This window comes from Callithrix jacchus, chromosome 9, assembly GCF_049354715.1.
Source record: "Callithrix jacchus isolate 240 chromosome 9, calJac240_pri, whole genome shotgun sequence".
Classification (NCBI taxonomy): domain Eukaryota; kingdom Metazoa; phylum Chordata; class Mammalia; order Primates; family Cebidae; genus Callithrix; species Callithrix jacchus.
The window spans coordinates 35,923,894-35,951,455 of NC_133510.1; the positions used below are offsets into that span (position 1 = coordinate 35,923,894).

At 35.7% G+C, this 27,562-nt stretch overlaps 1 protein-coding gene and 1 non-coding gene across 3 annotated transcripts in view; both read left to right on the forward strand.

Moving 5' to 3' along the window:
• SLC2A13 (solute carrier family 2 member 13) overlaps positions 1-27,562 on the forward strand; it is a 385,769-nt gene that overhangs the window by 313,542 nt on the left and 44,665 nt on the right. The window lies entirely within an intron of this gene.
• Positions 5,666-5,798, forward strand: LOC118144687 (small nucleolar RNA SNORA22). Its single transcript, XR_004729437.1, has one exon. It is a non-coding gene; the product is annotated as a small nucleolar RNA SNORA22 (small nucleolar RNA).

Consider the following 27,562-nt stretch of genomic DNA (forward strand, 5'->3'; position numbering starts at 1 on the left):
AGAAGTATAGAGCAAAGGAATAGTACAGAGGATCAAAAAGTACAAGTTCTTAGAGAAGACTAATAAAGTATAGAAACCTCTTGCAATACTGATCAAGAAGAGAGAGAAGGTACAAACAATATTTAGAATAAAAAGGATGTATAATAACAGATAGTAAAGATTTTTAAATTCATAAGAGAATGCTATAAACAGTGTTCTCTAGTGCATTTGAAAACAGATAAATGGACAGTTTTCAAGAAAAAAATCTAACTTTCCAAAACCAGTTCCAAACCTCTGTGAAGTGAGTGATTTCTACACCCTACTTACAGATGAGAGTAGTGTTACTTAGAGGGTCTGAATGACTTTCTCAAAGGCAAAAGGCAGTAAGTCCATTTTTGGGGTGTGGGGAGCAACAATTGAGTAGTGGGATGATACATATTTTAGATTTGGATAGTTTCCAATTTCTGAGTTAAAGAAAGTATGTTATTGACAAATCACATTTAATGGATAAATACATTAGAATGTTTTTCTGTGTTTATTTTTGCCTATTTATCCACCTCCCTATCTCCTGACTCTTTATTTTACGAAACCATAAATAATCTATTCTGGAACTTCAAGCCTCCTATTTAAAATAGTATTGCCAGTGAGGGACGCTTTCTTAATGTGCTGATTCAGTATTTGTTTCCTATAATACAGCACTTTAGCTGTGTAATTAGAAACACTAAAATAGCTACATAGATTCCCTGTTTGGCAATTCATTGTTTACCGTATTCATTCAGCAGAGATATTTTTCTCAAAGCTGCACTCTGCTGTAACACCCAGCCTGTATTCCCAGCATTTCACCACTCTTCCACACAGATTCTAGTCAGTTTAAACCCCTTATCATTACTCTAATATCTGTTATAATTTCCTATCTCCATGTCTTTTCTCACTCTGTGCCTTCTGTCTAGAATTTACCCTCCTTGATCTCTGCCTGAAATCTTTTTTGTTGGTGTTTTTTTGTTTTCGCTCAGATTAGATGTCCCCTTTTCCTTGGAATTTCTGTGATAAGCCTCAGAAAACAATGATTATTCTGTCTCCTGCTGGCTCTAGCACTCCCATGGTTGTAGCATACTATAAGAGACATTTCATGGCTGTAAGAGTAATGAGAACCGTAAATCCTACTGGAACACCTTGCAGGGCTGACACTGTGCCACTTAGCAGTAGCCGTGTGAGGCAAGCCTGTGGGGGGTTTCCAGGAGACAGGTCTACCTCAACACAGATGCAACTCTTATAGACCTTTAAACAAAGTTACTCTTACATGACTAGCTCCTTTTATGAACGAAACAACTAGTAACTGATTCATAGTGAATACAGGTATAAGAAAGGGGAAGAATCCCCCAAGCTCTGAGAATAGGCTCCAGATGGAGACCCTCCTGGATGGGTGGTCATTTGACCCCTGATTGAATCTGGCTCATGCCACCCACCTGCTTTCACTGTCCAATTCGTAAGAGTGCAGCTAGAATAAATTGCTGATATTCAACATCATTCAGTATCTAAGTCTCTTCGCTGTGATGTGCATCAGACCACATTGGAAGAAAAATTGCCACTGGGGAAGCCAGTTAGCTAGGACCGTCCAAAACCCCTGAACATGAATGAAATTTGTATAATTTACATGAAAATTATATTTTTATATGATAGCAATCTGTTTGGATGTATATTTGCTTCTAGGTTATAAATTCTAATTTCTATATTCCGCACTGTTTTTAAACCTTTGGTGTTTTGTATACATCAAGCATTCAGTCAATAATTATAAAAACATATAAGGGTTTAAAATTATCACAGTTATAAATGAGAGGATATGATGTTCTAGCCACTTCATTTTAGTTACATCTTTTGCATCCATACTTATTTTCAGGAAAGGAAACTTTTAGAAGAAAAAATGAAAGTAATGTAATTTACATTAACACAAAGCATTAATGTTTACCTGTATGAATAAAAACACTACAAAACAGTAAGGGGAGAAGAAAAGCAAAGCACACTGCCATGTGTGTACCTACGCAACTGTCTTGCATGCTCTGCTCATGTACCCCAAAACCTATAATCCAATAAAAAATTAAAAAAAAAAAAAAATAACACTTAACCATGTACTTCAGTATATTAGTGCAAACATATTGCTTTGAGCCATCCTTTGTGAAAAACACTTTTTAGAAATTATTGGAAGAAGGCAGGTGAAATAGCACATTTGTGTAGTCCTAGCTACTCGAGAGGCTAACTCAGGAGGATCACTTGAGCCCAGGGGTTTGAAGCCATCCTAGGCAACATAGCAGGACCCCATCTGTCGTCGTCATCATCATCATCATCATCATCGTCATCATCCTGGCTAAAAATTATTAGAAGAAATATTCAGCATATTTCCTAACATTCACTGGTATGCCAGGGAAGCAGTTTATCTATGGTAATTGCATAAGACCAAGTTCATTACAAAACTATACCAAATAGCAAAAACAGAGGGAGTTTTCCTACGTAGCCTCTTTAAAATTTTTAAAAGATCTATCACTTTTGTATTTAGAAATTGAAATTTATTTTATCATTAATGTGTACAGGACTGATGTATTTTTATCAGTTAGTCATATAAGAGATAGAAAAACCTCCAGTTGTGCTCCTAAATTAATAACAATGTAGCTCAAAATTAATTTATATCAACATAAATTTTATAGAGATAAGTATAGTGTCTAATATAGAATATTTTAATCCTTTTTACTTTTAAAATTATACTTTTTTTCATAATACTGCTTAAATAGAAGTCATTATGCTAAATTATTCTCTTTAATATCTGTAGCTGCATGTTATATGTTTGGAAGTTCATCTACCCATAAATAATTTCAGAGATCATGTACCTCTAGGCTATTAGTTTTTCAAGTTCAGAAACTTAGACTCCCTTGGATTTAGTGACTATATTGCAGATTCTAATACTATTTATGTTGCCAAGTCTACAAATTAAAAGACCAAAACATTTCTGAATAATTTATCTCCCTCCTTCATATTAATTTATCCAATTTCTTAGTTGACTTTTTTTTTTTTTGGAGATGGGTCTTGTTCTCTCTCCAAGTTGGAGTGCAGTGGCCCAATCTCAACTCACTGCAAACTTTGCCTCCCAGGTTCAAGCGATTCTCCTGCCTCAGCCTCCTGAGGAGCTGGGATTACAGGCATGCACCACCAAGCCCAGCTAATTTTTGTATTTTTAGTAGAAATGGAGTTTTACCATGTTGGCCAGGATGGTCTCCAACTCCTGACCTTGTGATCCACCCACCTCAGCCTCCCAAAGTGCTGGGATTACAGGCGTGAGCTACTGCACTGGCGTTAGTTGACATTTAATTGTAATAATAAATAAACACTTTTTAGCAGTTTTATCCAAATAGTGATATTTATAGTATATTTAACTACCTTTCATTTTTGGTCAAAACCTAGTGTTTCTAGTCAACCCATGTTCCTTTTACATTTTAAAATTTTTTCTTCATAATCCTTTGGAAAGTAGACTGTGAGTTTTCACTAAAAAAGCTTAAAGAAGACTGTAAGATTTTTATTATAAGGATAAAAGCCAAAGCTTGAATTGCATGTGCATGGTGAATGTAAGATAACAATGTGGATCTTGGTTCATCAAACACTGGTACAATTAAGCAGCTAGAAGGTGTGCAGCAGAGATGAAGTCTGGGGAGCCTGGAATTTATTTAAAAGGAGGCTGAGAAAGTAATGAGAACAAGAGAAAGGAAAATTCATGGTGGGAGCCAATACAGGAAATATGAGGTTAGATTAGATGATCAAAAAGGCATATTTGGGGATCTTAATTTGTTTATTACAGACACATTTTCGTAGGTGTGGGAATCATATTGCCAGTGATCTTTAGGTGAATGACTTTATGTGATACCTGGACATGGACAGGATATTGTATCATATAGTGAGTTAAATATTTTCAGTCTGTGAAGAAGAAAATCATTTGGCTAGCATGATTTTAACACTTGGGCAGGAAATGTTATCTAATTAGAAATTAATAGTGTTCTTTTCATTCCATTTTTATGTAACTATCTTCTATTCTTGGCAAGTGTGGTTGATTGTATTATTGTTCAAAGTATCTGCTGCCACTCCCAAGGCAAGGATTATGTTTCCTTTGCCCATTCAGTCTTGCCCAAATGCGTTTTTCTGGCCAAGGAAATTAGAGTGGAACCAATCTCTGTCGTTTCTGAGCCAAAGATTTAAGGCATGGAGTTTTAAACAAGGATTTGCTACATCCTCTTTTCGCTCTTATAGTTGGCCATGTCCTAAAACAGAAAGTGTTCCATTAGATTTGGTCACATGGTGAAGAATGTGGAACAGAAGCGTAACTGACCTGGGGCAGACCTGTGGTATGAGCACTGTGTTAAGCTTGGGTTTTGTAAATCCCACTGCAATTTAATCTCTTTTGTTACTCTGACATAATCTATTGTCTTCTGACTGATATAGCAAGATAAGCTGGATTCTACTGTGGAAGGGCACAACATTTTATTAAAATTTAAGTTATAAAAGGAATTCTAAAGAAAACTGTTAAACAAATAATAGTACAGGGCAATGAAAGAAAGGATAAAAAATTGTGAAAGGAATTGTCAGATGTCATGAGTTTGGGGAACCCTGCAGTAGGAAGCAGAGAGCTGCTAAGGTTTTTAAGTACGGGCTAAGGTGAGTAGCTTTAGGTTTAGGAGATGAAATTCTTGTAGAAGAAGGAAGGAAGAATTGTAAAGAATTTTATAAAGAGCAAATATGGGCAAGGCATTTGGAAATGTAGTAATATACGGGATATAGAAGGATGGTGCTTGCATTTTTAGATGTTGTTATATATATTAATTTAAAACTTTAAACAGAAGATTATACATGTTGCTATGGTACAGAATAAAAGGGCAGCATTAGCTATCCAAATAATCTAAGAAAGCTTTTTGCTGGACAGCATATATGAAATAAAATTTGACTATTCAAATAGAGCCGCTGCCTCTGTATATATCAGTGGTATCCATGTCCTTCCTACTCTTTTGGTTTCAGTGCTAGTTTCATAACGTAAAATCGTTTTCCACTATATGTGATCTGGGTTTACAACTTGTACAGCTTATACAATAGAGATCCATGGTTTAGCATCAGAATATGCATAGATATTCATGAACCAGTACCAATCACAATTCCTACAGTTTTACAACAATGCCAAATGGCAACCTGAAAATTGTGATAATACAAAACTCTGTCCTCATAATTTCTAAGCAAAATTCATTCTAGTGCACTTCACTGTATCTTCACTTGTCTTCTGTTAGGATGAATACTGTCTTAGTTTATCTAGGAACTTTATTCTTAAAGTAAATAGTTCCAAGGATTAGCCACCTTTATTTTCATTTCAGAGACACATGTTTTCTAGAACCCTCCAAAAATTACATTTTTTTCCTTGTTGCTGTAATTTATTTGGTAAATGAGTTATAGGGGAAAGATTGGATTTAGAGCTGCTGCGCATGGACAAACCCATAAATATTAATATTATGCCTAATTATTGGTAGTTTGAATTACATAATAGAATTTAAACGCTGTTTAAATTGGTATGGCATTTATACCTGGAAATATAAAGAGTTTTTTCTGTGGTCATTTTACAGCATTGAAATTTGACATTGTGCTACATGCTATTAAAATTGTAATATTCCACAGTGAATACCAAGTTTGCTTTATAGTTCCCATGGCTTTGACTGTATGCTAGAGCAATGTCTGTGGTTTCCCTCTGCATTGAAAGGAGCATTTATCCTTTTAAATGTATTCAGAAAGCCAGCACATTTAATTGAAAGCGTATTAAAAAGACTCAGACATTACTACCTAAGATTTATCATCTAAGAGGTAGATCTTAACATTTATATAAGCATACTCCAGAATTATTTTAGAGAAATAAATGTTCCTTTTACAAATATATAGAGAAAGAAAAGTATTTACAGTGTGTACTGCTTAGGGTCAAAGACATTTGAGAGAAAAGGTAAATGAAAAATTTGTTGTAATATGTGCAAATTTGGAGTGAGTTTTAGAAATCAACTCCGGGCTTTTAGGAACATCAAATAGTGGAAGGTTTAATAAATAAAAGTTTAAAGTAAATTATGGGACAAAGTATTTCAGATACAGGATATGGACTGTAAGTATTTAAAATATTTATTACCACATTAAAATGTTTTAAAATGATGTTGAAGGTCCTCTAACTGTGACTTACTTGGACTTTCTATGATATAAATGAGGAAAAAATTCTCAAAACAATAAAAATATTTATAAACCATGAATTTGTTTTGTGACTTTTTAAGGATCATATAAATATAGCATATATTCTTTATTATTCTTGAGGAAAATTTCATTTAAGGCTTAAAAAATGAGAATGCAAATGTGATGCATGGATACCCATTTATTAAATCATTTCAACCATCAAGATTTCTGAAGCCTCAGAGACAGGAACCTGTTTGCTTATATAACTATTCTGTTTTGCTTTCTCTGGGGTGCAAGCAGGTTGTCTGAAAAGTATGATTCATAGTAGAAAATCATCTTCTTTGGTTTAACATTGACCTTTTGGGAAATACTTGATTATGCAGACCTATGTTGTTTTTTTTTTTAATTTATTGGCTTAGAAAACAGGCAATCAGAATTCTGTTCAGGAGAATCAGGGAAGAAAAGGGGTCGATCAGAGTTAAGTCAATATTTTATATTTCAATTTTTATATGTATAACAATATTTTAAATTTGTAGAAAGTTTTCAACATCTGTGCTTTCAAACTGTAGTTGTTATTGGTATATGAAACATGTACATTTATTCTGCCTACTTAATTGTTCAACAAACTTTAACCTACAATAATATAGCAAACCTTGGTATTTATAAAAACTTGGGAGACATCAACTAGGACAGTTAGACACCCTTGAAACAGAATTTCAAAGGTGATACAAAGCAGAGATACATGCTGACCTTGGGCTATGTCACAGAAGCTACTTTTAATAATATTAGAGTTAAACAAAGAAGGCAATTACTCAGAGCATCCTCTTCCCTGCTAACTCAGATATTATTTTAAGTTCTTTATTGATTCATAAGAGATCCTACCTGATATCTTGATAGTAGTGGACATTTTTGCAAGTAATTCTTGATTATTATAACTTTGCTTCCATAAATAGAAATTAAGAAGGTACAGATCAACATTATATGTCTTCTCCTGCCAACTTATTTTTATTTTTTTCCTGTGATTTCACAGAAAAGTTTCAAAAATTAACTCCTCAATGTTAGGTGTACATGACCACTGGGAAGTCCAATGATGTTAGGAACTCTGTGCATATTTAACAGCTTTCTCAAGATAGTCAAACCAGGAAACGTATTTTGTGCCACTGCAATTAAGCCTAAAAAATTGTATGTGATTGTTACTGTCTGCCCAGATCCAGGAGGGAGGAAGAATCTGGGAAACCACAACACATTAGGCATAAATGGGAGGAGGGATCCCACCTGTGATGTCACTTGAGTCAGAGGAGTGGCCCGGAGGGCTCTCTGGCAGTGCAGGAATGCAAGATGTAAATTATGAAACATTTGTAGAAGTTAAAGAGCTGGAAATTGTTATTATAAAGAGATTCTACTTGAAAGGACAAAGCACACACGCACACACGAAAAAATGACAAAATAGAATGAAGAAAAACAGGCAAGCCTATACAAGTTCAGGGAATGTGTATCCTGGAGACACAGTTCAGGAGATAAGAACACAGCCTTCTCTGTAGTGAATGTTCTCATTTGTGGTTCTCTCCTTGCTGGGCAAGGAACTGCCTTTGAAGTAAGCAGAATTGCCCCAGATACTAACAAAGTCTTGAAAAGATTGATAGCTTTAAGTTTTTTTCATAGATTTAGTGGTTGTTATCTACATTTATTGGCTGTAGATATTTTAAAATACATATAAAATATGTAAAAATTAAGATGACTACTAACTGATACAGTAGTTAGATTTTATGATCTACTGTGTACAACTAACATTTTTGAATATAGATGAAGGGTTCTATACCTTTGTTTCACTAAACTCCTTAGCAGTCATCGGTTGTGTTTCTCAGCTGGCCTCTCTAAAAGCTTGGGTTTTTTAATGCAAAAGTTTCATTTTAGGAAGGAAAATGTCTCTCCACTAAGTAAGGAATTGATACGATATAAGTTACTAAGAGTCCAAATCTGTGGAGCAGATGACCCACAACTAGAAGCCAAGACACCCCATCCTAAATGGAAAGAGGAATGGAGCTGATCATTCTGTGGATTTGCCTGTACTTGTAACAGCAGTGTAACATTATTTAATGACCTCCTGCATGCCACCCTAGCACACACACACAGGCACCACCCCCAAAATGAGCAACCCGGAACAGTTTGATTCTTTCAAAAGAGACTTTCTAATGAATTTGTTGAGTACTCCTGTGAGAGACGTTCAAAGAAATTAGTACACTTTTTCCCAATACTATTTGCTCTTCTTTTATCTTCCACCTTAAAAGTTGAATGAGATGTTCTCTGTGTGCTGCTGGTATGAAAAGAGAAGGATAGTTACTCACCACCTACTTATTTGTTCCCCTCAAGGTGTTTGTGATTCTCGGTATCCTGAAAGTGTGAATGACCCAACCCACACTGGAATAATACATTTGCCCAAGATAAAAGGAAATGATAAAGCATACTCAGTGTATAGGATATAAAAAAAAAAAGCTCAACATATCTGCTCTTCTAGGTATTTTTATTAAAGTCTTTCAAACTCTTGAGATCTTTCAATTGTTTAGAATTCTCCGGAATTCAGCAGAGTGTTGCTTTTCACCACCTTATCTCCAAGAACTAAGGATGAAGGCAAATGGTGAGAGGTTCTTGCCACCATGACCAAAAGAGACCCATGAAAGGACAGGCTTCTTTGTTTGTTTTTTATCCTAGTGTTTTATTTTTTAAAATAAATGAATTTTCCTTTATACCCTAAAATACAGCCTTGTCCAGCTTACTAATATAAGTCTTGTATTACTTATCCTTGACTTATCTAGGCCACCCCATCCTATGGCCTTTCATCTCATCCTTCACACCATCAGTGAGAAAAGGAAACTTTTGTTTCTGGAAGAAATGTGCTATTTTGTTCTGTAGCACATCATGTGCTAATTTGAGAATCATAACAAGCATAGATCCAACCCAGAAACAAACCCGCATTTCACAAAACTTAAAAAGGGATAGGCAAATTCTAGCTGAAACTGTTTCAGACCTCAGCTCACTATCAGCCCAGGACATATTACGTGCCTCATAGATTTAAATGTTACTGTTAGGATTTGGTGGACACTGTAAGTCTAGAGAATAGCTAATTGAGTAAGACTTGAACATCTAATTGAATTTCTTGAACAAAATGTATACTCAGAACAGAAAATGTTATAGAAATCTATGACTTCATGTCTCTGACTCTGAAACACTAATACACTGCTTTTCCAGTTTTATTTGGCTATATTTATTTGACAGTTGGCTCTCTTTTATAGAATGTTGTACTGTGCTATAACTTAATAACTAAAACATTTATTTTTTTCCAGACCAGAAATGTCGGAATTATGTCATTGTAGCTAGCATATATTAAGATACTTTTCAGCTATTACTTCAAATGTTCTATTTTTCCCTACATGCCCTTTAGTAGAACTGCTTTCCAGTGCTTTGTCTATAACCAGTAATTATTGCATTATGGTTATTTTTATCCTGGTTTGTCTCTTACTGTCGCCCAAACTGGAAACTTCTCAAGGGCAAAGTTGGAATAATGTTGTTCTCTCTGCCAGACATTATGCCTGGACACATACAAATCTCTCAGTGCATGTGAGTATTAGTGAAAAGATAGTAATCAGTAAAAGAAAGAATGCTCCGGGCTACCAGTCCTCTAGCTGTTTTGACTAATAACCTATCCGTTTTATTCTTCCAGAGGATATTATATCAAGTGGAGAAGGCCAGTCTGTGAAAAACCTGTAGTAGAAATGATAGTTAACAATAAAGGCCAGATCATCATCATATCCAAGACAGTTCACACAGTATCCCCTGCTTTATTCTGTTTTCCCTTCTTCTATTTTTGACTCATATTTGGGCATATGGAATTCAGGAAGTTTCTTTCAGAAAAGTCTAAAATCAATGGGCAGCTTAGCTCTGGTATAACATCAAGAGAACACTTCCTGGAGTCTGATGACTTTGATTTGTGTCTGGACTCAGTAACTGACCGGAAGATGGACTTGGATCATTTATTTTACTTTACTAATCCTTCGTTTGCTGATCTTTAAAATAGAAGAAAGTAATAACACTAGATCTTGCTTACCACCCAAGATCACTGAGGAAGTCAAATGAAAAAAAAAGTGTGAAAAGAATTTGTAAACTTGATTTAATTTTTAAAGACCCACTTAATAAAAATCTCAGCTCCACGATCCCAAGATCACTGAGGAAGTCAAATGAAAAAAAAGTGTGAAAAGAATTGTAAACTTGATTTAATTTTTAAAGACCCACTTAATAAAAATCTCAGCTCCATGATCAGTCATACCTTTCTGCCTTACCTAACTGGATAAACTGACTGATAATGCATATATAACTGGCAAATGTGAAATTTAAAATTTCTTTCTTAGTAGTGTTTGAGCTAAGCCTTGAAGGGTTTGTACATGCAGGGATGGCAGACATAATTGTATGAGATAACCAAATTTAGTAACTGACAGCCGTTTATGTTTTTCCTCTCTTTAAATTTTTTTTTCTTTCTGAAGTATGCAAGGATTTTAACATAAAAGAGGAGTTCGTTTTTTTCTGCCAAAGCATTCTTGAGTTTGTAATAACTGTCATCTGTTAATTTTGGTTAAATTGTATACAGTTATAACAGTGTTTAGCATTATCAGAATTTTTATTTAATTTTAGTGAACCAGCGTGTTATTTGATACAATAAAGAGCAGCTACAGCCTTCTTGTGTTGTTTTTAAAGCAATAGATGTTTTCTCTTTACTCTCTGTTTGGAAAAAGTTTAGACTAGTTTTTTAAAAACAGTACAAAGAGGAAATTGTGAATAAATAATTCATTAAGTGTCTTTCGTGAGCTTATTCCTCATAAGCTATTACGCTTGCTGTCTACATCTCTAGCTCATTTCCTAGGGAGGTAAAGTAATGACATTAAAACTCCAGCAGTACAATCTACATCAGAATGGTTGATTAATGTTTTGAAGTATTGTCTGTAGACCTCACATTTTAAATTGATTCTTAATTACCACAAAGAAAGAAAAGAGTATGGGCAAAAGTGAAGAGAATATTTATGAGCATTTTTCCTCCTCTTGGAAGATATGATTATAGCTTTACAGAATTTGGCAATACTATATAGATGAAGTAATATAGGAAATCACTCATACTGGAAATTGTCCAAGATTGAAACTTTCGAAATACAGAGTTATCCAAGATGTGGCTATGTAGGCTTCAATTTCCAAGAATGACATTCTTGAGCATAAAATGGAAACTCCAATTTTACAATGTGTGTGTAGGGGCTCTGTATAGTTAATATTCCCAATTACATCTTTTTAATTGCTACTTTAAATTTTAAATCAAATGAAAATCACATTGAGATTTGCATGTAGATGGCAGCAGTGCGTTTAAGTCTCCCTGAAGCTCCTTCATCCCCCACTACTCCAATAAAAACAGACAGTTGGCAAGGAATGGGCCTTATTTGAATTTTGATTCAAATGAACTGAAAAAAAAATATCACTTAAAGACAACCATGGAACTGTGAACAGTAATTGACTATTTGATGTTCCTAAGAAATTGTTGTTAATTTTTTAGATGCAGTAATCATATTGTTACATATTTTTTACGTTTTTGCAGATACATACTGAAATAGTAACATGAAATATGATATCTGAAATTTGCTTCAAAATAACCCAGGAGAGGTGGAGTAAGTGGCAATTTTGATGAAATGTGATTGGCTCTATGTTTGTAGTTGTTGAAAGTTTGTTATGGGTACATCAGGTTAATTATATTGTTCTCTCTACTTTGGAATATACTTGAAAATATTTGTAATCAAATAAAATTTTGATGTGATGTCAAAATAAATGCTGACCTAGATCAAAGACAAAAATGTTTTTAAGATACCTAAGAAACAAGTAGAATAAATAAAACAGGATGCAAAAAATATCCAATTAATGCAATAAAATAGATTTTTAAAGGGAGGGCAAAAGTAATACTACAGGCCGGGCATGGTGGGTCAAGCCTGTAATCCCAGCACATTGGGAGGCCAAGGTAGGTGGATCACTTGAGGCTGGGAGTTTCAGACTAGCCTGGCCAACATGGTGAAACCCCATCTCTACTAAAAAAAAAAAAATTAGCTGGGTGTGATGGTGGGCACTTGTAATCCCTGCTACTTGGGAGGCTGAGGCAGGAGAATCTCTTGAACCCAGGAGGCGGAGGTTGCAGGTAGATGATGCCATTGCACTCTAGCCTGGGCAACAGAGTGAGACTCCATTTCAAAAAAAAAAAAAAAAGTAATACTACAAACTAAATGTTTGTCTCCCCACCTCCTAAAGCCATGTGTCAAAATTATTACCAATGTGTGGGTATCTGGAGGTGGTGCCTTTGGGAAGTGATTGGGTCATGAGTGTGGAGCCATCATAAAAGGGGCCCCAGATAGATTCCCTCTTCCCTTGCACCATGTGAGGGTGCAAAGAAAAGATTGTATGAAGCAAGAAGCAGTCCCTCACCAGACACCAAATCTCCTTGTGCCTCGATCTTGGACTCCCCAGACTCCAAAGCCCTGAGAAATAAATTTGTGTATAAGCCAGCCAGTCTGTAGTATTCTATTATAGCAGCTTAAACAGACTAAGACAAGTAATAAAGATGAGATGAGAGAACCATAGAAGAAACAAATTATAAACTTAAACCATCTCTATTGGTAAACTATGTTAAATATAAATTATTTAGAAACTCCAATAAAAGACAGAGTTGTCCAGCTAGACATGAAAAGAAATACAACTGTCTGCTGTATGGAAAAAAGTGGGATGGAAACAGATATACCATACGAACACTAATCATATAAAGCTGGAGTGGCTTTGTTAATATTCGACAAAGACTCCAGATAAAGGAAAATTATCAGAGATAAAGAAGGATGGTTTATAATAAAGTGGCCAATTCATCAAGACATAAACTTCTTCAATGTATATTCACAGAACTTCTTAGAAATTAGTAAAAAAGTTATTACAAAAATTACTAAATATTTGAATATTAAACAATACATTTCTAAATAACCCATGCTGTAAAAAAGGACATCACAAGGTAATTATAAAATAATTTGAAATCAGTGAAAATGAAATTATAACATATCAAGAATGTCAGGGTGCATCTAAAGCAGCACTTCAAGGCAAACTTTAAGTGTATTAGAAATTTTTAAAAGGTTTAAAATCAGTTACTTAAGCTTCCAATTATGAAGCCAGAAAATGAAGAATGACTAAAACCCAAAGTAATTAGAAGGAAAGAAATAATGATAGTAGAAATCAATAAAATAGAAAATGTAAAAGCAATAGATGAAGTAAATGAAATCAAAAGGTAATTTGTTGAAGAGATCAATAAATTAGATTAAGTCATAGCTGGACTCGTTTAAGAAGAAAAGAAGACCCAATTCTCTATTATTACAATTAAAAGAGAGCACTTTGAAGAAATGGACACAATTCTTGGTGACACAAATTTCCAAAAGAAATAGGAAAACTAAATCATCAATTTTTAAAAAATCAAATTTGTATTAAAAATCTCCCCACAAAGAAAACTGCATTGGTTAATTATACCAGATATTTAAAAAAGAAATAATGCCAATCTTATATAAACTCTTTCAGAAAGGAGCAGAGTAGGGGAAATTTCCCAACTCATTTTATAAGGTTGGTTTTAACTTCATTACCAAATCTATCCAAAAACTACAAATAAGGGAAACTATAGATGAACATGGCAGTATCTCCCTTGTATACAGATGGAAAACTTCTCAAATTGAATCGAGCAATATAAAGGAATGCAAGGTTGATTTAACATTTGTAATCAATTGATGTAATTTATTAAATTAATAGAAGAAAAGAGAATCATATGATCATCTTAATACATACAGAAAATGAATTGATGAAATTCAAAATCCATTAATGATAAAAACTCAGAAGGCTAGTAATGAAGGGAAATTTCCTCGATTGGATACACAACATGTGTTAAAAACCTCCAACTTACATTATACTTAATAGGCAAAGATTATTTTCCCTCTAAAATTGAAAACCAGGTGAGAATAGTTACACATTATTATTATTATACTTTAAGTTCTGGGGTACACGTGCAGAATGTGCAAGTTCGTTACATTGGTATACATGTGCCTTGGTGGTTGGCTGCATCCATCAGCCCGTCATCTACATTAGGTATTTCTCCTAATGCTATCCTTTCCCTAACCCCCCACCCCCAACAGGCCCCATTGTATGATGTTCCCCCACTGTGTCTATGTGTTCTCATTGTTCAACTCCCACTTATGAAAGAGAACATGCAGTGTTTGATTTTCTGTTCTTGTGTTAGCTTGCTGAGAATGATGGTTTCCAGGTTCATCCATGTCCCTGAAAAGGACATGAACTCATCCTTTTTTATGACTGTATAGTATAACATGGTGTATATTTGCCACATTTTCTTTAGCCAGTCTATCCTTGATGGAAATTTGGGTTGGTTTCAAGTCTTTGTTATTGTGAACAGTGCTGCAGTAAACATATATGTGTATGTGTCTTTACAATAGAATGATTTATACTCCTTTGGGTATATATCCAGCAATGGGATTGCTGGCTCAAATGATATTTCTAGTTCTAAATCCTTGAGGAATTGCTATACTGTCTTCCACAATGGTTGAGCTAATTTACACTCCCACTAACAGTGTAAAGCATTCCTATTTCTCCACGTCCTCTTCAACATCTTTGTCTCCTGATTTTTTAATGATAACCATTCTAACTGGCCTGAGATAGTATCTCGTGGTTTTGATTTGCATTTCTCTAATGACCAGTGATGATGAGCTTTTTTTCATGTGTTTCTTGACTGCATAAATGTTTCCTTTTGAGAAGTATCTTCATATCCTTTGCCCACTTTTTGATGGGGTTGTTTTTTTCTTGTAAATCTGTTTAAGCTCTTTGTAGATTCTGGATATTACCCTTTGCTAGATGGATAGATTTCAAAAATTTTCTCCTATTCCATAGGTTGCCTATTCATTCTGTTGCTAGTTTCTTTTGCTTTGCAGAAGCTCTTTCGTTTAAGTAGATCTCATTTGTCTATTTTGGCTTTTGTCGTCATCGCTTTTCGTGTTTTAGTCATGAAGTCTTTTCCTATGCCTGTGTCCTGAATATTATTGTCTAAGTTTTCTTCTGGGGTTTTTATGGTTTTAGGTCTTACGTTTAAGTCTTAATCTTTCTTTATTTAATTTTTGTATACTCTTAACACTTGTATGCAACATTTTTCTGGAGGTCCTAGCTAGTGTAATAAGGCAAGAAACAGCATACAGTTCAGAAAGAAAGATATACTGTATTATCAGATGGCATTATTTTTGCAAAATGCTGCTAGAATAAGTGAATGTAACAAGATCTCAAAAAAGGTCATGTCGAAAATATATTTTACTTCTATTACTAACAATTGGCAAATGAAATATTTCAAAGGATAATCATATCATCAAAACATGAAATTCTTAGAGATAAATTTGGCAAGAAATAAAGGATTACCACACTAAGCACCGTAAAATATTACTGAGTGAAATTAAAGAAGATCTAACTAAATAGATCACACTCATGGATTAGAAGACTCAACATTGTTAAAACGTCAGTTCCTTTTAAATTGATCTATAGATCAACTCAACTAATTCCAATCATAATCCCTATAAACAATTCTGTAAAAAATGACAAGCTGGTTCTGAAATTTATATGGAAATGCAAAAGAACTGGAGTAGCCAATACATTCCTGAAAAAGAAAGACATGCCCTATCTGATTTCAAGACTTACTATAAAGTTACAGTAATCCAGACTATGTGGTATTGGTAACTATAGATATAAACATCAGTGGAACAGAATAGAGTCCAGAAATAGATCCATATATGTATGGCCAATTGATTTTCTATAAAGAGACCAAATTCATCTAATAGGTAAAGAATAGTCTTTTCAACAAACGGTCCTAATACAGTTGGCTATCTACATTTTGGATAAAGATGGAGGGAATGGACCGCAATTCTTATACCCCAAACAAAAAAATAACTCAATATACACCATAGATCTAACAGTAAAAGCTAAAATCATAAAAAATTTATCAGGAAACATAGGAGGAAGTCTTAGTGACATCAGGGTAAGCAAGTAATTTTTAGATAGTATACAAAAAGCACACACAGAAAAAAAAACTGATATATTGGAGTTTATTAAAATTAAAATTGTCTACCCTTTGAAAGACACTGTTAAATAATGAAAATCCCAAGCCACAGACTAGAAGTATTATTTGCAACAAGTATATCTAACAAAGGACTTACGAATAAAGAATTCTTACAACATAAAAATAGGATAAATAAAGCAACCTTTCAAAGAAAAGGCCAAAAGATTTGAACAGACAAGTCACAAAAGACTATAAAAAGATGGCAGATAAGCACACAGATACAATGTTCAACATTATTAATCATTAGAGAAATGCAAAAAAATCATAGTGACATGCTACAGCACACCAACTAGAATAGTTAAAATGAAAACAACAAAATATTAAATGTTGGCGAGGTTATATAAAATTCTAGAACAGCAAAACCTCTATTGATCAGAAATTGCTGTTATTGGCTAGAGCTGAGCATGAAGGAACTTTTTGGTGTCATAGAAATGTTTACTCTCTTGTCTGTGGTAGTGGTTACATGGGTTATGCACTGTCAAAACTCATTGACTTACACATAAAATGGGTACACTTTGTATTTTGTATATTATTCATAATAGGTGATTAAAATAATGGATTTCTTGGCTTCTCAGAATTATAGCATATGAAATTATATTTTCCTAGCTATTGTCAAAGGGCCAACTAATTCTCCTTTAAGCAAACAGCGTTTGGTGGCACTTTCCATCACAGACAGGATTCTCCTGTTTCGATTATTAAAAGTTGGCTTATGCAACTTTTATAGCCGGACTCACCTAGGGGAAGAGAAGACCCAACTCTCCATTATCATAATTTAAAAAGCACACTTAGAAGAAATGGACAAAATTCCTGATGACACAGATTTCCAAAACAGAAAAAGGAATAGAAAAACTAAACCATGTATTTAAACATCAAATTTATTTGCTTGTAGCTTACTTACCTGAAGGTTTAACAGTAAGTACCTTTGAAAGAAAATGAATAGCCAAGCTGATATTTATCAAGTCTTGTAGCCACCTTTACTTGTTTTCAATTAATCTTTTTATTTTAAAATAATTATATACTTACATGAAGTTTTAACAAATAATGTAGAGACCCCACATACTCTACCCAGTTCCCCTGAATGATAACAACTTGCATAACTGTACTACAGTTTCCCATCAGGAGATTGACATTGATTCAATCCATTGATTGTGTTCAGACTTTCCATTTTACTTATGCATGTGTGTGTATTTTATACAGTTTGATCATATGTAGGCTTGTGTGTCTACCAGCACAGTCAAGATACGTTCTATCATCACAAGGATCCCTGGTGGTCTTTTATAAGCACACTCCACTCCCCACATCCTCCATGGCCCTGTCATAAACTCCTCATGACCACTGTTTAGGCTGGTGCAAAGTCATCAAGGTTTTTGCAGTTGCTTTCAGTGGCAAAAACTGCAATTACTTTTGCACCAACCTAATTTTTTTTTTCATTTCTGGAACTTTTTCATCTCAAGAACATTTAATAAATAGGACCATGCAGACTGTAACCTTTGGGGACTGGCTTTTTTCTCAGCATAATTCTCTGGAGATTCATGTTATATGTGTCAGTAGTCATACCTTCTTATTGCTGAGTAGTATTGTATAGTATGAATACACCAGTTTTCTTAACAATTCACCCTTTGAAAGACACATGGATTGTTTCCAATTTTAACTCCTAAAAATTTAGTTTCAACTATCTTGATTTCATTATTCCATGACAACCAATGTTTCCCACAGTATAATTCAAGCATTTTGAAGAATTCTCAAATATTAAGATACTAACATTCTGTTACCATCTAAAGTACCATCTTAAGATATTTTCCTGAGTCTGTTTAGGGAAGTTTGCTTGAAGACACTGTATTCCAAGTACAGTGGGACTTCTTTTATAGAACACCTTGCGTTAGATTTTATCGCAACTAAGAACATGACGCTTTGTAGACTTCTTGTAATTTGCAGGTAACGATAAATGCAATCAGATGGAAGCCTGTGTGGCTTCTAATTGGATCACAGGGAAATATATATCCTGCAGCATTCAGGAGAAAAGGTGCCTTGTTCAGAGAATGGAATGTCACTTTGTTCTGTTAGTGGAAAAGGGTGACTGATTCATTAGGCACCTAGGGTCAGTTAGATATTCCTGTTAAAAATACCTTACCATTTGTTGGGCAAAGGTTTGCTTCTGACATATCCTTCCTTCCCTTCAAAGTGCATTTAGAAATTTTGATCTGATCTTTCAGCATTAGAGGTTCCAGGCAAGATAAAGAGAATCAACTCTGAAATATAAACTTGTCATCAATTTTTTCTTAATTTTCAGTTTGTGAAATCATGTTATCGGAGCCTTTGTGAAACTTGCATATATTTGTATACAAATTGATTTTATGATTTTAAATAATCAGTTCTGCTTCAGCTACAATTGCTGTCACTGTAAGTTTTTTCTGGTAGCAATCAATATCAGAAAGAAGTTTGTTAAATTGCAGGGAATCTTCTATTGCTAAGGAAAGTGTTTAATGAATAGACCAGCCATTAATTGTCTCTTGCTGTTAGGTCCAATTACCTGTGAAACTAAGCAAATCCTGCCCACAGCTTTCTGCTCTCTGCTTGTTTCCAAAATGTCCCTTCAGCAACAGAGTAGAGGGAAAAAAATGGGTGACTCCCTTTCTAGATGATTTGTCTCAAACTTCAACTCTTACTTTCCCACTCAGATCTGGGTTCCTGGATGCCTAAGTTACTGAGAAAGTGTCGCTTCTCCAACTCCCTTCACTTACCTTTGCCATTTTAATTAGCAGAGTATTTAAGCAGAATGGATTTTTGTTTCTAAAGAGCACTGTTAGCAGTATTTGCAACTTCTCCAAACCTTTTAAAAATATTTTAGCATGTTTTATTTTTATTTTTTTAATATTTTTTATTGCATTTTTGGTTTTGGGGTACATGTGAAGAACATGCAAGATAGTTGCATAGTTACACACGTGGCAGTTTGATTTGCTGCCTTCCTCCCCTTCACCTATATCTGGCATTTCTCCCCATGCTATCTCTCCCCAACTTCCCACCCCCTGCTGTCCCTTCCCTATTCCCCCCAATAGACCCCAGTGTGTGTAGTACTCCCCTCCCTGTGTCCCTGTGTTCTCATTGTTCAGCACCCACCTATGAGTGAGAACATGCAGTATTGCATTTTCTGTTCTTGTGTCAGTTTGCTGAGAATGATGGTCTCCAGGTTCATCCATGTCCCTACAAAGGACACGAACTCATCATTTTAGATGGCTGCATAATATTCCATGGTGTATATGTGCCACATTTTCCCAGTCCAGTCTATCATCGATGGGCATTTGGATTGGTTCCAGGTCTTTGCTATTGTAAACAGTGCTGCAATGAACATTCGTGTGCATGTGTCCTTATAGTAGAACGATTTATAATCCTTTGGATATATACCCAGTAATGGGACTGCTGGGTCAAATGGAATTTCTATTTCTAGGTCCTTGAGGAATCACCACACTGTCTTCCACAATGGTTGAACTAATTTACACTCCCACCAGCGGTGTAGAAGTGTTCCTATTTCACCACATCCTCTCCAGCATCTGTTGTCTCCAGATTTTTTAATGATCGCCATTCTAATTGGTGTGAGATGGTATCTCACATATTTGCATATTTCTAATGGCCAGTGATGATGAGCATTTTTTCATATGTTTGTTGGCCTCATGTATGTCTTCTTTTGTAAAGTGTCTGTTCATATCCTTTGCCAACTTTTGAATGGGCTTGTTTTTCTCTTGTAAATCTGTTTTAGTTCTTTGTAAATTCTGGATATCAGCCCTTTGTCAGATGGGTAAACTGCAAACATTTTTTCCCATTCTCTTGGTTGCTGATTCACTCTAATGACTGTTTCTTTTGCTGTACAGAAGCTGTGGAGTTTGATTAGGTCCCATTTGTCTATTTTGGCTTTTGTTGCCAATGCTTTTGGTGTTTTGGTCATGAAGTCCTTGCCTACTCCTATGTCCTGAATGGTTTTGCCTAGATTTTCTTCTAGGGTTTTGATGGTGTTAGGTCTTATGTTTAAGTCTTTAATCCATCTGGAGTTAATTTTAGTGTAAGGTGTCAGGAAGGGGTCCAGTTTCTGCTTTCTGCACATAGCTAGCCAGTTTTCCCAACACCATTTATTAAACAGGGAATCCTTTCCCCATTGCTTGTTTTTGTCCAGTTTGTCAAAGATTAGACGGTTGTAGATATGTTGTGTTGCCACCGAGGCCTCTGTTCTGTTCCATTGGTCTATATCTTTGTTTTGGTAACATGTTTTAAATATAATATATCAGTTTTTAAATACACTGTTTCAGGCTTATGGGAATAAAGTCTGAAAGAAAAACCAACAGAGGTGTTAACCTAAGAGACAGAGTATAATGCAGGCTGGAAAGATTAGTCATTTTTCCGGCGGGTGCTCCTTCACAGTGTACCCAGAATCCCACTTTTTCAGACCACTTCTACCTCTTACACCTGGTCCCACCATCCCAGAATTATTACAAATTCCTTCTAACTGGTGTTGCAACATCAGCCCCAACCCCCACCTCTTTCTGCAAAGCAGAGCAGCCACACTGACCCTTTTCAAATAAAGCCAGATCACACCACTTTCTGTTCAACACTCTTCAGTGGCTTCTCACATAATTTAAAATAAAAACCATGCCCTGCAGAGTCCTACACATTCTGGCCACGTGTAACACACAACTCTCTGGCCTGGCTTGCCCTTCTGTCTTCCTGGCACCCTCACCACTGGTGACCCTCACTGTTCTTGCAGCTGCCTGCCCAGCCTGCTTCTCCCTCCGGCGGGCTTCTCCCTCAGACTGTGGCACTTCCCAGACAAGTGCTAAAGTCTTCAGGTATCTGCACAGTGTTTTTTTCTCTGCCCAGCATAGTGCCTTCCCTGAGAGCCTGTCTAAACAGTGGAACTACCCACACTGACGTTTTAGTACTACTTACCTTGCTTCTCTTTAGTGTATATAGTTCTATATTTTTATTTAACATGTAAATATAAACTCCTCTGTATGTTTATCCATTTATTTTCTGTGTGCTCTAGAATGTAAGCTCCATGAGAGGAGAGACGTCCTGTTTAGTGCTGTAACACAGCAGGCTAGAACAGCATGTGGAGCCTAGAAGTCACTTAGCAAATGCCTGTTGAATTAGTACATTAGTTAACCAATCTGCATCCCCTTTTCTTTATGCCATATTCATATAAAAGTTACAGAATAAGCTACAAGCAGAGAAATCAGGGAATACCAAAGCTGTTTAATAAGCATAACATGAGTATAGTAAATTGGTTTTGACAGGTAGGTTATTATTAATCTAGCAGTTTCTGGGAATGAATGTTAAACTGTACTGTTATGATTGTAAAGCTGTCATTTTCTCTTCGAAATTATTCAGTGTTGCTTCACATAGCTTGAAGTATATTATCAGGTGTTTATGAGATTAGAACTATTTCTCTGATGGGATGAGCATTTTATTATAATGTCATTTATCCCTGATAACTACTTTTGCCTTAAAATGTATTGCATTTTTACTAATTTCTTTTTGTTAATGTTTTCTTGTTACATCACATTTTCTTCATAAATATTGCAACTGTTTGTATGTGTGGGTATGTCTCCTAAAAACATATTTAGTTATTTTTTTCCCACCACTCTAGCCAACTGCCTTTTCATCAGGTCACAGGATGTTACGTTTACCCACATGTACACCAGATTTTGTTCATAATTTCTTGTCAAATCTTTTTTAATTTTTATTTATTCATACATTACTTCTCCCTGTACTGTGTCCGTTCTTTGGATGCTTTGAGCACTTTCCTTTGTTTTTTTTAAATCCTGTAGTTTGACAATGATGTACCTTATTAGAGGTGTAATTTTATTTATCCAGGGAAGGGTTCGTTGTCCTTCCTAATTGTGAAGATTCTTGTTTTCCATCAGTTTTGATAAATTCTCAGCCATTATATTTTCAAATATTACTTATGAAATTTCTCTCTTGGTCCTTCTGGAATTCCAGTTACATGCACATTGGCCGTCACATTCTGCCTTCCCTGCCTCATAAGCTCTTGTTCACACATTTCATTTCTTAGTGCCATATTCTGAAGAATTTGTTCAGGTCATTCATTCAGTTCACTGCTTTTCTTCACATGTATCCAATTTGCTGGTTAGCATATCTATTGAGGGATTCTTTTGTCTGACTATATATGTGTATGTATCTGTGTGTGTATATATATATTTTTTTCAAGAAGTTAAATTTTATTACTTTAAAAATCTGAATGTTTTACGATAGGTATTTTTTAAAATTTTTTAGATATCTCCTTTAAATAATTATCCTTTTATTGCTCTTACGGGATAGTTTTGCAGTCTAAAATTTAATGTGCCTGTGGGTCTGCTCTTTATTGTTGCTATCCACTGCTGTCATCTACTGGCTACTGATCATAGTAGATTGTTTCCTCTTGCATTTTGTGTAATTGTCATGTGAGTCTATTTTCATCAAGGTTCTATCTGTGGCAATCCTGTGCAACCTCTGTTGAGAGCTTGTCCTTCTAGAGAGTTTTTTTTTTTTTTTGCATTTGCTTCTTTTAGATGCCACAGGGTTATCACCAACCAATAGGCTGCTCCCCAGAATAAGGGAGCATTTACAATGGCTGCCTTCTACCCTGAGCTTGTGGTAGGAGCCCATAGAATGCTTGTACTTTACTTCTCCTTTCTGAAAATTAATATAAATAAATTTAGAGATTTCTGTTTTTATTGTATCCCAAGGGGCCCATGGAAGACACCTGTAGTGAAGCTTCTTTTCCAATGTAATTATCTTGGATGATCCCACACTGAGTTGCCCTTCCTAGAGGGCTTTATTTTCCTATGACATACTTTATTTTTATGTTAATTTCCCTACTTGGAGGGTCCTAGATTATTCTTTGAAATCTCAATCTGATAGAAGATTTTTGGCCTGTGGTTATAAATTCTCAAGATGGTGATATTGTTACCTATCCAATATATAGTTACATATTCTTATCTAACTATGTCTCTGTATCTTCTTATCTAGAGATATGGATATGTAACTATGTATATATACAGTAGACATATATAAATATGCAACTATATATATACACATAGTTATATATAGATAAATAGATACAGTCGCAATCTAAGTTCACACAGAGACAATCAAGTTTTGTGTCTCACTGCCAGTGTGTGGGTATCTCTTCTTGTACACCTTTTAATCAAGTACACTATGCTTGTACTTAGATGAAATCCAGTCTCCTACAAGACCTTGTAGGAAGTGGCCCTTGCCTATTTCTCTGGCATCATTTCCTGCCACTGTATTTCTCTTACTTCTGTGCATCAACCATCTTAGTCTTTTTTCCATTTCTCAGACATACCAATGTTACTTTGCACTTACTGTTTACTCATAGAATGCCTTCCTGTTTGCCAGGTTCCAGGACCTGGATGCAGGGGAGGTTTAGCTCGCTCCCCATCCCCACTGGGCTCCAGGCTTTTGGCCTGTCACTCACCCAAGAAAGGGAGAGGGGGCCACGCCAGGCTCAGTGTGCTCGCAAGTAAATATCAGACCCCAAAGGGTTTTTGCAGAGAGTGGTTTATTTAGGCAGAGAAAGAGAAAAAGATGAGAGAGAGAAAGCTTCCATGAAGATTGTGGAAGGGGACCCAAATATGGAATTCAAAGGGGTGTGGAAGAAGGGGACTTTTAACTTGGGAGGAATTCCTCCTCCTCCAGTCCCCCTGGCCTATGAAAAAAGTTCCTTCAAACTTCTGCCGGAGTGATTAATCTTCGATTCTTTCCCGCCACATGAAAATTTAAACAAAGACCTCTAATCCCCAGATGGAGAAGAGGGAAGGCATGGAGCTGGGAAGTTCTTGCCCTTGAAACTATGCCCCTTTATGGACCCGGGAAGAGAATACATTTCTTCGCTTCCACCAACTTCACATATGTCCAGCTTCTTATTGTCATTCAGATCACACATCCCTGCATGACAGGGTACATAATATGGTAAGCTCCATGCAAAATGAAAATACAGTGCCCCTTGTTAAAAATGAGTAAGAAATTTGTCCAGGTTCAGTGGCTCACACCTGTAATCCCAGCACTTTGGGAGGCCAAGGTGGGCAGATCACGAGGTCAGGAGATTGAGACCATCCTGGCTAACACGGCGAAACCCCATCTCTACTAAAAATACAAAAAAATTAGCGGGGCATGGTGGCATGCATCTATAGTCTCAGCTACTTGGAGGCTGAGGCAGGAGAATCACTTGAACCTGGGATGTGGAGGTTGCAGTGAGCAAGATTGTGCCAGTGTACTTCAGCCTGGTCAACAGAGCGAGACTGTCTTAAAAAAAAAAAAGATTAAGAATTTCAAGACAGTACAAGCAGAGCTCTAAATCAAATAGGGATTTCTAAGCACAAAGCAGGCCCTATGCCATCGCAATGATTACACACCCATGAAGCCAGCAGGCCCTACCTGACCAGGCCATCAACTGCCCAACCCCACTCAGTGTTTCTCTATTATATCACTTTTGTACTTTTTTCATCACAATTATCACTGTGAAATTCTTTGCTTACTTATTCATTGGCTATCTTCAGATACTAGATTATAAGCTCTATAGGAATGAGGATGGCTATATTGTTTGCTGCTGCAGCACCTAGAATGGTGCCTGGTTCAATAATTAGTTTGTGTAATAAGTAAATAAAGTCTGCTTTCCTAATGAGTCTCCAAGCAGCCCAAGAATCTTCTTCAACATAATATTCTTGGTCTCTACTTCCAGTTGATCTGATTTTACACAAACCAGTGAATTTTGGATTCTAAGCCAGCCCTTTCCTTTTGATGAGGAAACTGAATCCCATACAGTTTAATTAATTTGTTAAAATTCAGAAAACCAATTAGTGGCAGAGCTAGGAAAAGAAAAATAAGTCTGCTGACTTCCAATTCTACCCTCTGTTTCCTAGGACTAGTACATGGGGCGAGTTTTCTGTTGTAATGATCTTTGTATTCAGCTACTAGCCCTCTAAAGCAGATTGTCATTTTCTCTGGGAAAACTGTTTTGTTTATGGCTATGTGCTTTGTTTTGTTTATGCCTTTGCTACCTACAGCAGTTCAGTTCTTTCAATGCCCCCTTGGAAATAGCCTTGCCAATTCTTACTCAGTGTAAGTTGTATTCCTATTTATGTTATTCTCAGAAGAGATTTTAGCCACAGATTATGTTTCTGTATGGTGCTGACTGATTTCATGCAAAGCACGTCAACACCAATTACCTTTCTGCAAAATGCCAATGGTTTAAAGATATATTACCCATTTGGGAAGCTCGGTGGCAGTTTTAGAGTTGTCTTGATTTTTTAATGTACCTAGAAGATTGGGATACGTCCAACTATCACAGTAAACATTACATATACGTTTACTCAGCAAAAATCTGTTTTTCATTGAACTGCAAAAAAAGGTAGGCATCAGTCTTTAATTTGTATACATCGGCTGCTTCACTGCAGATGAGGAATAATTCTTACTCCAAGGATTCTGACAGGTGACAAATTATTCTGCTGTAAATTTTATTCTTTCTGCACCAATCAGCTGAAAGTTCCACTAAGTTTTTTTCCAAGGCATGTGAACTCATGATCCAGCCAGCTCTCCTCAGTTGCTAGACTTTAGCAGTGTGAATGTATTATCCTGCTTTGTCTGAAAACACATTCTTGTATAATAGGCCTAACTTTAAAAAGCATTCAGGTGTTCCATTTTACTGACCTGCATTCTCTGCCTTTTGAATTGCTATTAATTGTACATACTGTTTTGTGGCCTTGATTTTTCCAATCTTTTTTTTGGAAAAGAAACAAAACTATCTTTATTCACAGATAATACAATCCTATATATATATAATACCAAAAGACTCACAAAAATATACTATAGCTAATCAATAAATTTGGCAAAGTTGCAGTGTGCAAAGTCAACGTGCAAAAATCACTTGCATTTCTGTACACTAACAATCTGAAAAAGGGAATTAAGAAAACAATTCCATTTACAGTAGTTTCAAAAAGAATAAAATGCTTTTTTTTAATTGCCTTTTAGGCTTTGTGGTACATGTGAAGAATGAGTAAGATTGTTGCATAGGTACACACATGGCAGTGTGGTTTGCTGCCTTCCTCCCCATCACCTATATCTGGCATTTCTCCCCATGTTATCCCTCCCCAACTCCCTTTTTGACCAGGCTTTTAGCCAACCGCCAGAGTTGATTTTTGCCTTTTTGTTGTTGTTGTTGTTGAGCTATCATACTTGTTTATTTTATTTACTCTACTTTGCCAGTTCTAGTGGAAATGAAGCTTATTTTTACTATAATTTTAGAGGTTACTCTAGGTGGGTTCCTATAAAAGTGGGCTCTGTAGGGAATGCTGATGGTAAAGATTAAAGAACAGAACAGGCTGGGCTTAGTGGCTCATGCCTGTAATATCAGCACTTTGGAAAGTCGAGGTGGGCGCATCAGTTGAGGCCGGGAGCTTGAGACCAACCTGGCCAACATAGCAAAACCCCGTCACTACTAAAAATACAAAAAAGATGGTCAAGTGTAGTGGCACATGACTGCAGTCCCAGCTACTTGAGAGGCCAAGGGAGGAGAATCACTTGAACCTGGGAATCAGAGGTTGCAATGCACAGAGATTGCGCCACTGCACTCCAGCAGCCTGAGCGACACAGCAAGACTCTGTCTCAAAAAAAAAAAAGTACACTAATTCTTGAGGTAGCTGTATTATCTAAAGTGGGGATAGTGGGGCGAAGATGGAAGATGGTTAGATTGTATATAGTTTGAAACAAGCAGCACCCTGTTTTACCGCTTTATTTTGGGGACAATTTATAAATTATAATTTTAATTTATAATTATAAAGCTGTTGGATTCATAAAACTATATGTTTAGATTATATAAAATACATAATAGTTCATTAACATATGTTTATATGTCATAATTAATACATAATGAATTTTCTTTATAAAAATGTATTTTGAGCTTCATTTAGTACTAAAGGAATGTAAGAGATTTTTATGTTTCTAAAAGTGTCATGAGAAATGTCTCAAAAGTTTAAGAAAGACAGGAATGGATGTGATCTGTCTCATGAGTCTTTCAGCACTAGCCTGGGGCATTCCTGGGAGGCCAAACACAGGAGCTGGAGGCCTACTCAGGACAGAAGCACT